Here is an 8,519-nt window from a genome sequence, read left to right as displayed (position 1 = left end):
ATGCTAAATCAGAAGGCCTTCTTCAGGATTTCCGATTAATGTTTGCTTGATCCTCCTCTCTTGATACTTGTTTTTATGGACTCTGCCTCTCTTTTTTAGCCACTTACCACCCCTCCTCCATCGACCTTTTTGGTCATTTTCCTAATCGTATCCCCACTGTTGAGATCCTTATACCTAGTGGGACCCTCACAGAACTGCTGTGTGCAAAAAACAGCATGACAACGGAGACGTACTATCTCCTCCCACCTCCAACACCCACCAGTTCCTGTTCCCTGAAAGCATACCAGTGATTCCTAAACTTAAAATTTGAAATCCCTTATTAATAGGGCAGATATTTGTGACTGTTGACACTCTTTATTTTGAAATTAACTGTTAATAGTAGCTGTTTCTGGATTTATCAGTCCTGTAATTGTAATATTGTTAGCTATTTTTGTCTCACTATGAAAACAGTATGTAACAGTTCTAGAAAACTTGTGAGCTATAGAAAATTATTACACACAATAGCACTACCTAGAGGCAGCTGTTAACGTTTTAGGGCATCGTCTTCTGATCTTTTTCATTAAATTTTTATGTATTAAACATCATATTGTTTTGTGCCCTCTTTTTGCACTTAATAATAAAATATAAGTATTCCCTTGTTAAAAAATCTTTGTAAATATTGTAATGATTTTATGTGACTAAGAAATACATATGATGGAGTTCATTAGCTTAAATCATATTTTTCCAGTTATAAAAATAATATGTATAACATGTTTCTTATAATCTTGAAATGGTGAACTTCTCAAGATTCTAAAGAAACAACAAAATCTGACTTCTCTACCTCCCCCTCCATAAGCTTTTTAAATGTATTCTCCTCCAATCTGTTTCCTAATAATCTCCTTTCCCCAGCTACCTCTTGGGTTTAAGAATTGAAGAAAGACAAGCTAGTAATCAAGAAATAACCCAGAACCCATTCTTGTCACTGACCTTGCTCTGCCACTTGCCCAGGGTTATACTTAAAAAAAAAAAAAAAAAAAAAAAAAGCTCGTTGACATTGAGTCGATTCCAACTTTCAGCACTCCTGTAAGCCAGAGTAGAACTGCCCCCATAGGGTTTCCAAGGAGCGGCTGGTGGATTTGAACTGCCGACCTTTTGATTAGCAGCCAAGCTCTTAACTACTGCCCCAACAGGGCTGCCCAGAGTATGGTAAATAAATAAATAAATAAATTTAAAGACTGAAATAGAAATAATAAACACACTTCGAAAAGTGTCATGAAAATCATGGCTATGAGTTACAGTTACCTATCCTCAAACATGTTAATTTCTTATTATTAGTATTATTACTTAACATATTAATAACAAATTGTATTGGGAAAAAAAACAGCCACAAGCCAAACCTTTGAATTTCAAAGATGTTTATATGAGTATAAATTGTTTTCGGAAAGTAGCACAAAGGTTGTCTTAATTATAAGTCATCTATTTGTCAATCCAATGTACTTTATTAAAGTGTTTTAATATTCATCTCTCACTTTTTGATTTCTAGAGGAGAGCAAGCATAGTCTGATATCTGTGTCATAACTTATATAACCTACGAGGAGAATTCAGATATTACTCAATGATGACCTAGGACAGGCTGAGATAACCCAGATGAATATTTCTATTTCATTTCCGTTTTTCATCTGAGGATACAGTTGCTGTAATAAAATACAGTGACCACTTGACATCTCTAGAACTTGTGTGGAGTCTTGATGAATTTGAGCAATTTTCCTCTTTGTGCTCCAGGAATACCCAGCACTACCTGTTAATTTATTCATAGCCAGAGCTGGTGTTTCGTTTGCTTATGTTATGTATTGCCTGGTCTTCGAATAATATTGAAAAATAGTCTCTAAAATAAACCTTGAATGGATGTGATGGTCAGAGAAACTGTTCCTTTGGTGAACTTTAGTTTCTTACTGTGCATTGATTTGCTCTCTTAATATTTTACAAAACGGCCCTCGGGGCTTTTTTCCAAGGCTTATATCCCAGAGACGGTGTGTTAACTTCTGTGAAGTTCCTTGACTTAGTGTGCTGGCCCGCTGCATCATTTTCTCAGCTCTGGGTCACATGATTCCTCCGTCCAGAACACACGCACTTTAAATTCTCACTTCCTGATTGAGCCATCAAGATTACGTAAGATGTAAATCAGTCTTGATACCTCCGAGCCGGAATTTTAAGGGGAAAATGCTGTTTTCCTTTTCTGTTTCATTATTGACCCCTAAAAACCGGAGTGAGTGTTTGCTGACCTATTTGTGTTTGGAAATGAAAGTCTGTTCGGGGTGTTTTGTTTTGTTTTTTGTCCCTTCCCTTTCAGAGTGAATCAGACTTTGCTTTCATTATAAAAAATAAGGCACCGAGTAGCTAGACCCGTGGGAGTGGTAGAGACGCAGGACTGAAATCAAAATGGTTCCAGTGATGGAGAGAGCGATTTATGCGCTTATGGCTTTTCATGATCTGAACCAAGAGTGCAGCGTCTCTCACAAGGTAACGATTTCATGGTTCAGGATTGCCAATGGCCGGCCACGTAGCCTTTCCGCTGCCTGATATGAGAGTAATTTCTAGCAGGCAAGATGACACTTGTTTTGCCACAGATCCTAAAATCACCCCACACATTTTCTCAAAGCTATTTTGTAGTTGTCATAGTAACTGATGTTTGGAGGGTCTTTTTAGTAACTTTAGCTGGAGTTGATTAATTTTATTAACTCTGGGTGTTTTTCTCTTCACTGGTCTCTGGCAAACAAGGGGTGGAGTTGCTCAGATATGTATTTGGTGTTTTTTAGTTCTTGGTTTTCATAAGTGGTTTTAGTAAAGGAGCAAGATTGTTACTAACTGATTTCAGAGAGGTGAAACGTGGGATTTCATTACTGCTCTGTAAAATGGCACTGTCATTGTAGGAACAGGAGAATTTAGTTTCACTTTAAAAGATGGGTTATGGAAGACTTTCCCCAAAATTTCACTGTGACTCACTTCCAGTGGTGACAACTGCCCTTTGCTTTGATTCTCCTATATTTAGAACAAGAATCAGGGCACACAGGTGGGAACATGTCAGACTTAAACGGGAACATGATTTCTTTCAAAATGCAACACTCAGGACACCAAAATATGCTCCACTGAGTAAATTTTAAAAAATTGATGAATATGACGTTATCAAGATAAAAAATGCAGTACTTTTTGAAACTCTCAAGTATGCTAAAATAAATGATCCTCTAGGAAAGTTTATGAGAATTTTTTACTGGGGGAAGGTGGCTCAGGATCATCTACTGGTAAGGCTCTGTGGCAGAAATTCTTGCTAATGTGGCCGTTGGTGAGAAAGGAAGCCCCTCTTGAGCTAGAAGAAAGAATGGCCCGCTCTAGGTCTGGGGGCTGGGGCTTGAGAAGATCAGATGCATGATGCTTATGTTTTCTTGTAAAAGTGATCAGAGAGATGTGACACTTACAAAAGGTGTCATGTGAGTTTTGTGGGTTTAGGACTCTTGTGAGTCCCCTTGCTGCTCTGGGGACTATTTGTTCAGCGATGGGCCTTCGAGACGGTCAGGGCTGCAGCGTGTGCAAGCCAGCGGCCGAGAGGTGCGAACGCCAGGCCAGTGATGTCAGGAGTTAAGAGACCGCGATTTCAAAACCCTGCGGTAAACAAGGTCAAAGTGTCCTGTTTTGCTGGAGGAAGGCTTGTTTTTATGAGCGCCACAGTACATGGATGAAGTAATCTTTCAAAATAAACTTCCAATTTATTTATTTTTAATTAAAAAAAATATTAGCCAGATGAAATTTAGTATGGATTATAGCTTTAAGCAGAATTATTTTCGTCCCCTGTCTCATTGGTTTTCTATAATTTTCACAGAGGAAATGAAAATATTTCATTTCCTCTGTGAAAATTACAACCTGATCTAGGATTCTTAATGCAGTTGTCGAGACCAAGGTAGGGGCAGCCCTTTAAAAACACGGCAAATGCCAGTCGCAGTCACTGGTAAAATATTCCTTCTAATTTTAGTACCTTGGACTCGTATTTAGGCAAGCATTTAATTAAGTATGGTAATGGTTCAGGATACTGCTGAATGCGTGGCTCTTGTCTTCATGAGTTTTCCAACCTTGAGCATGAGGGTGCCAGAGGCTCAAGTCTGGATGTTAATCGGAGCAGTTGTCTGCTGGTCGCCTGGTTCCGGAGCCAACAAGTGGGTGTCCTGGCTGTGTGTTTCGTCACAACAGTAGTGGTGCCACATAGTGCCTGGAGGTCAAGTCTGCCTGTCCTGGTCGGGTTTCTGAAATGGCCTGTGAATTTGGGCATCTTTAGACGTGCAGGCATTTTGGAGTCCTCAGCAAACGTGGATGGAAGCGTAAACACAGCTTGTAAAGTGAAAGCAAGGGCCTGCAAGAGGGAATCACCATCATCTCCTTCCCGACCTGCTTACTGGACTAGAAGACAAAGTAAGTTTTGTTTTTGCCTTTGTTAATCAGTCTCTCCTACATGTTTTTTCATGCTAACATTATCTGACGCTCCCTATGTGGCAGATGAGGATGGCGCAGGACTGGGCAGTGTTTCGTTCTGTTGTTCATGGGGTCGCTGTGAGTCGGAACCGACTCGACAGCACCTAACAACAACAACATCTGGCAGATGCCAAGCTTTTTCCCCTTAGTTGGGAAGTAGGATATGGAGTTTGTTAAATGGCTAATTGCTTCTTTTATCTTTCCTATCTCCCTCCCTAAACCTAGCCTGCTGGCTTGCTTGTTAGAGATAGTTTAAGAGATTGAAATTTATTATCAGTGGAAAAAAAAGTTCTTTTTAAAAAAATGTCCAAGGACTTTGCCATTGGGTAATGACAGAGACAAGGCTTTTTAGATTGTGTAGCGAGGAGTACATCTAGCTAAGCAGTCCAAGTTCACGTCCCTTGGTTCTATTTGGCAGCAGGAAGGGTGTGCCTACAGAAGGCAGGTATGAAGTCAGAGTGTCCTATGTGGGAATTGTCCAGAAACAAGCCAGGAATGGGTCATCGACAAGAAGCCGCAATATAAAAACCTGTCAGGAAATGAGAAGGAGCCGAGGGAATACAAATTACAAATAAAAATGAGATAAAATGTATAAAGACCTTGTCAGCAGAAACTGAACTTTTCCTTGGTAATGGGAATTTTTGTGCCTTGTACATTTATAGAAATCGTGTTCATTAGCCTTTAGAAAACAATTAAGAGGCTTTGTCACCTGCACAGAACCAGCTAGTTCTGACACTTGGACCCTGTCTTCTTATGTATTTGAAATGCCGTTTTCTGTTTGTTAATTTTTTATGTTGGTCTTGTCTCCGGAGATGTTGTTGTGACTTGATTAATTTTTAATACAAAGTTGTATGGTTTTGGAAATGTAAAACAAATAGAAATGCACAGTGGTTTGTGATTTGTCATTAAATTATTCTTGCTTATAAAATAAGCTGGACTTACCACAGAATTTTCTTGACTTTTTTTCAACTTGAACAATAACACTTGGAAGGTAGAAGGAGGCCGCGTGACTGGTGGAAAGCAGAACTCTGGGGTCTTACTTCTAAGTCTAATATGGAGTGCTGTGTGAATTTACGTTAGAGCTCTGTGCTGTGGGAATTCACATCTTATCTCAAAGTGGTGCTGATAGAATTTGGGGTGGCCGTATCATATTTGGAACACGCCGGTCTCCTCACATGAGTGGTCTGTGAATTATTAATTCTGCGAACACATTTGAGAACCTACGTTATGTATAGCATTGTGCGTGGAGCTGTAACTTGTCAATTAACTTTATAGAGATTCGTTTGTAAATGAAAGATGAAGCAAGGGTAAATGAGCAGAGCATTATTGCAGAAACAATCTTGATAAAGATGGCGCCAAGAGAGCAGGGCTGTTCCCTTCTGAGTTGCCCCTCCTAATTAAAGGGGAAGGTGGCGGACGTCTGTCTTCTTTCATTCAAGGCAGTGGGGGGTCTGGGGTGGAAGGAAGCAGACCCCCCCCTTATTTTTCTCCTACTCTTTTTTATAGTCAGCTTTCTCTCTAGTCAGTGACCCAGAAAGTCATTGATGATCTGTCTATCTCAGAATGAATAGTAACGTAAGCATGCATGGCACTTGCAAAAAAGTTAATAATACACATTGACCCATTTGGTATTCTGCTTGAATTATGTCTGAGGGTATTGTGATCTTGTGTTGGCGTTTCTGCTCCTTTGTCACCGAGGGCACCATTGGCAGGGAAGATGGGGAGGGGCGTTACTTTTATTGGTTTTGCTTTTTCATGAACAAAATTGCACACCCCACTGGGGCATAATCAGAAGATAATGGTTATGTGGCCACCCAGGGGGATGTTCAGGAATATTATGCTTCTCAAAATCAGGGGCACCTGTTCATTATGGTACCGAAGTGATCTCAAGGGAAACGTAAACAGGATGTCAGCAGGTACCTGAGTTACCCAGCGGTCTGCTGCAGCTTCTTGAATCAATCGTTGGAGTCGCTCACGTTGTTTATCCTTCGGTTAAGCAGTAGCCCCTTGGCCCCTTCCTCACAAGAACAGGTTATAGGGGAAATCAGTTAGTTTGGAGTTATGGCTTAATTGCTTTTGAAATACAGAGTATTCTAGCAAACTAACTGAGCTCTCTTGACTCAGTTTCCACCTCTTTAAGTGCAAGTAATATGTGCTGCTTTTTAGAAGTATTTAAGAGAATACGAAATAATTGACATTTTCAGTCTTAGGTAAAAAACTATTATAACTGATAAGTTCTAAAATCTTTTTTTTTTTATTTTCATTCTTGCATACTTAAGCAAAGTCTTAACAGTCAACTAAAAAGTAAAAAGGCTTGGTCCTTACACATTGCATTTAGCCCCCAGACAGTAAACATGGACTTCCTGGAACATGCTGGTTTTCAGAACTCTCTTTGTGACTTGGAATTGTGACGTTTCCATAACAAATATATATCTAGAAAGCCCAAATGTGAGAGTCATGTATGTAATTTTGTTTGGAGCTTTGTTTCAAATGTGTCATCCATTGTAAAGCACTTTCTTAGAAACATAGGTGTGCTTGTGTTGTGACCCTGGGATACGAGGTGTGTAGTTTCTGAAGAGACTGGTGTCTGGTTTGCATGATTGGATGGTACCTGAAAGGTGGGTCACTTTATGGCCACTGCAGGCCACACTGTGCTGGCCAGGTGGCTCTTCAAGGCTTTTCTACTTTTCTGCACGTAATAACTTCAGATACTCAACTAGCTGTTTGGCTGACTATCCTTTCTAAAGTATGACTTAAATTAATTCAGTCTTCTCTACTCATGTATCTCATGGGGACTAAAAAAATTAATTAAATGGAGCATACCTATGAAGCATGACTGGAAGAAGTGTGGTCAGTGTTTTAACTCACATAGCATAAGACATAGGCACAGATGCGGATTGTCTCGTGAAAGTACTCTGTTTTCTGGGAAGAATTTGAGCTTTTACTTTTACATCTTTTACAAAGATGATGCCACCTTTGACGAGGACACGTGTAGAACTTTTTAAAATTTTATATTTTATTTTTTTATTGTTGTTGAGAATAGAGACAGCAGAACATACACCACTTCAACAGTTTTTGCATGTACAGTTCACGACATTAATTACATTCAAGTGGTGCAACCATACATTTAGAACATTTTGTTTACCATTGTTTCAAGAGCCTCCTGTCTTCCTTTCACAAAATATCCACAATGGTGGGAAATCTCTGTCCTTTGAGGGTAGGAGGGAGCCAGCAGTCAGGTCTGATGAATAAAGTGGATGATCAGACCACTGATCTGTCATTGATTCATGTCATGAACACTTACCAAGCCCCGTCTACATTCCAGTAGCAAGTACTGCAGGTTCAGAAGCCAGTGAGTCAGGGCCCTGGCCCTCCAGGAAGACACACGTTAGTGGGATCAGTGATGTGCAAAGAAGTAACTACAGACTGACAAGCAGTGTGACAGAGGCGCATGTGGTGTTGCTAGAGCCCAAGCAAACCAAAACAAAAAAAAGACGAAACAAACCCATTGCCCTCAAGTCGATTCCGACTCATAGCAACCCTATAGAACAGAGTAGAAGTGCTCCATAGGCTGTAATCTCTACAGGAGCAGATCTCCAGGTCTTTCTCCCATAGAGTCGCTGGTGGCTTCAACGTGCCGACCTTTCGGTTAGCAGCCGAGCATTTAACCACTGTTCCATCAGGCTTCCTTTGCTAGAGCCCACGGGGGCTAAAGTAAATTTTTAAAATAGAAATTTGATAGAAAAATGAGAATTTTTGTGTATGTGATTTACAAGTGGCTGACACGATAGGATTTTGGAAATGAAAGCCCTGAAAAAATCTCTTCTCATTTTAAGGATGAGGAGACTAGACTGGGTTATATTGCTGAAATTCTTTAATTCTCAGCCACTTTGAAAGGCTTAGGAGAAAAATAGTCTGATTCTGTCATAGACTTTCTTTTTTTGGTTGCTAACCAAAAGAAGTTGTAACTATACAAAAAGATGAAGTCCAAAAAAGGTTTTGGGCGTTGTTAGAATAATTCT

The 8,519-nt window shown here is 39.9% G+C and overlaps 1 long non-coding RNA gene across 4 annotated transcripts in view; it reads left to right on the top strand.

Annotated features, from left to right (window-relative positions):
• The first annotated feature begins 1,068 nt into the window (after nt 1-1,068).
• LOC111821680 (uncharacterized) overlaps nt 1,069-8,519 on the top strand; it is an 81,355-nt gene continuing 73,904 nt past the window's right edge. For all 4 annotated transcript variants that reach the window (XR_002825021.1, XR_002825022.1, XR_002825020.1 and 1 more), the window contains exon 1: nt 1,069-4,437. This is a non-coding gene — a long non-coding RNA (uncharacterized LOC111821680). The remainder of the gene's footprint in view (nt 4,438-8,519) is intronic.

This window comes from Trichechus manatus, unplaced genomic scaffold (assembly GCF_000243295.1).
Source record: "Trichechus manatus latirostris isolate Lorelei unplaced genomic scaffold, TriManLat1.0 scaffold00097, whole genome shotgun sequence".
Classification (NCBI taxonomy): Eukaryota; Metazoa; Chordata; class Mammalia; order Sirenia; family Trichechidae; genus Trichechus; species Trichechus manatus.
This window is presented reverse-complemented; position numbering and strand designations above follow the sequence as displayed.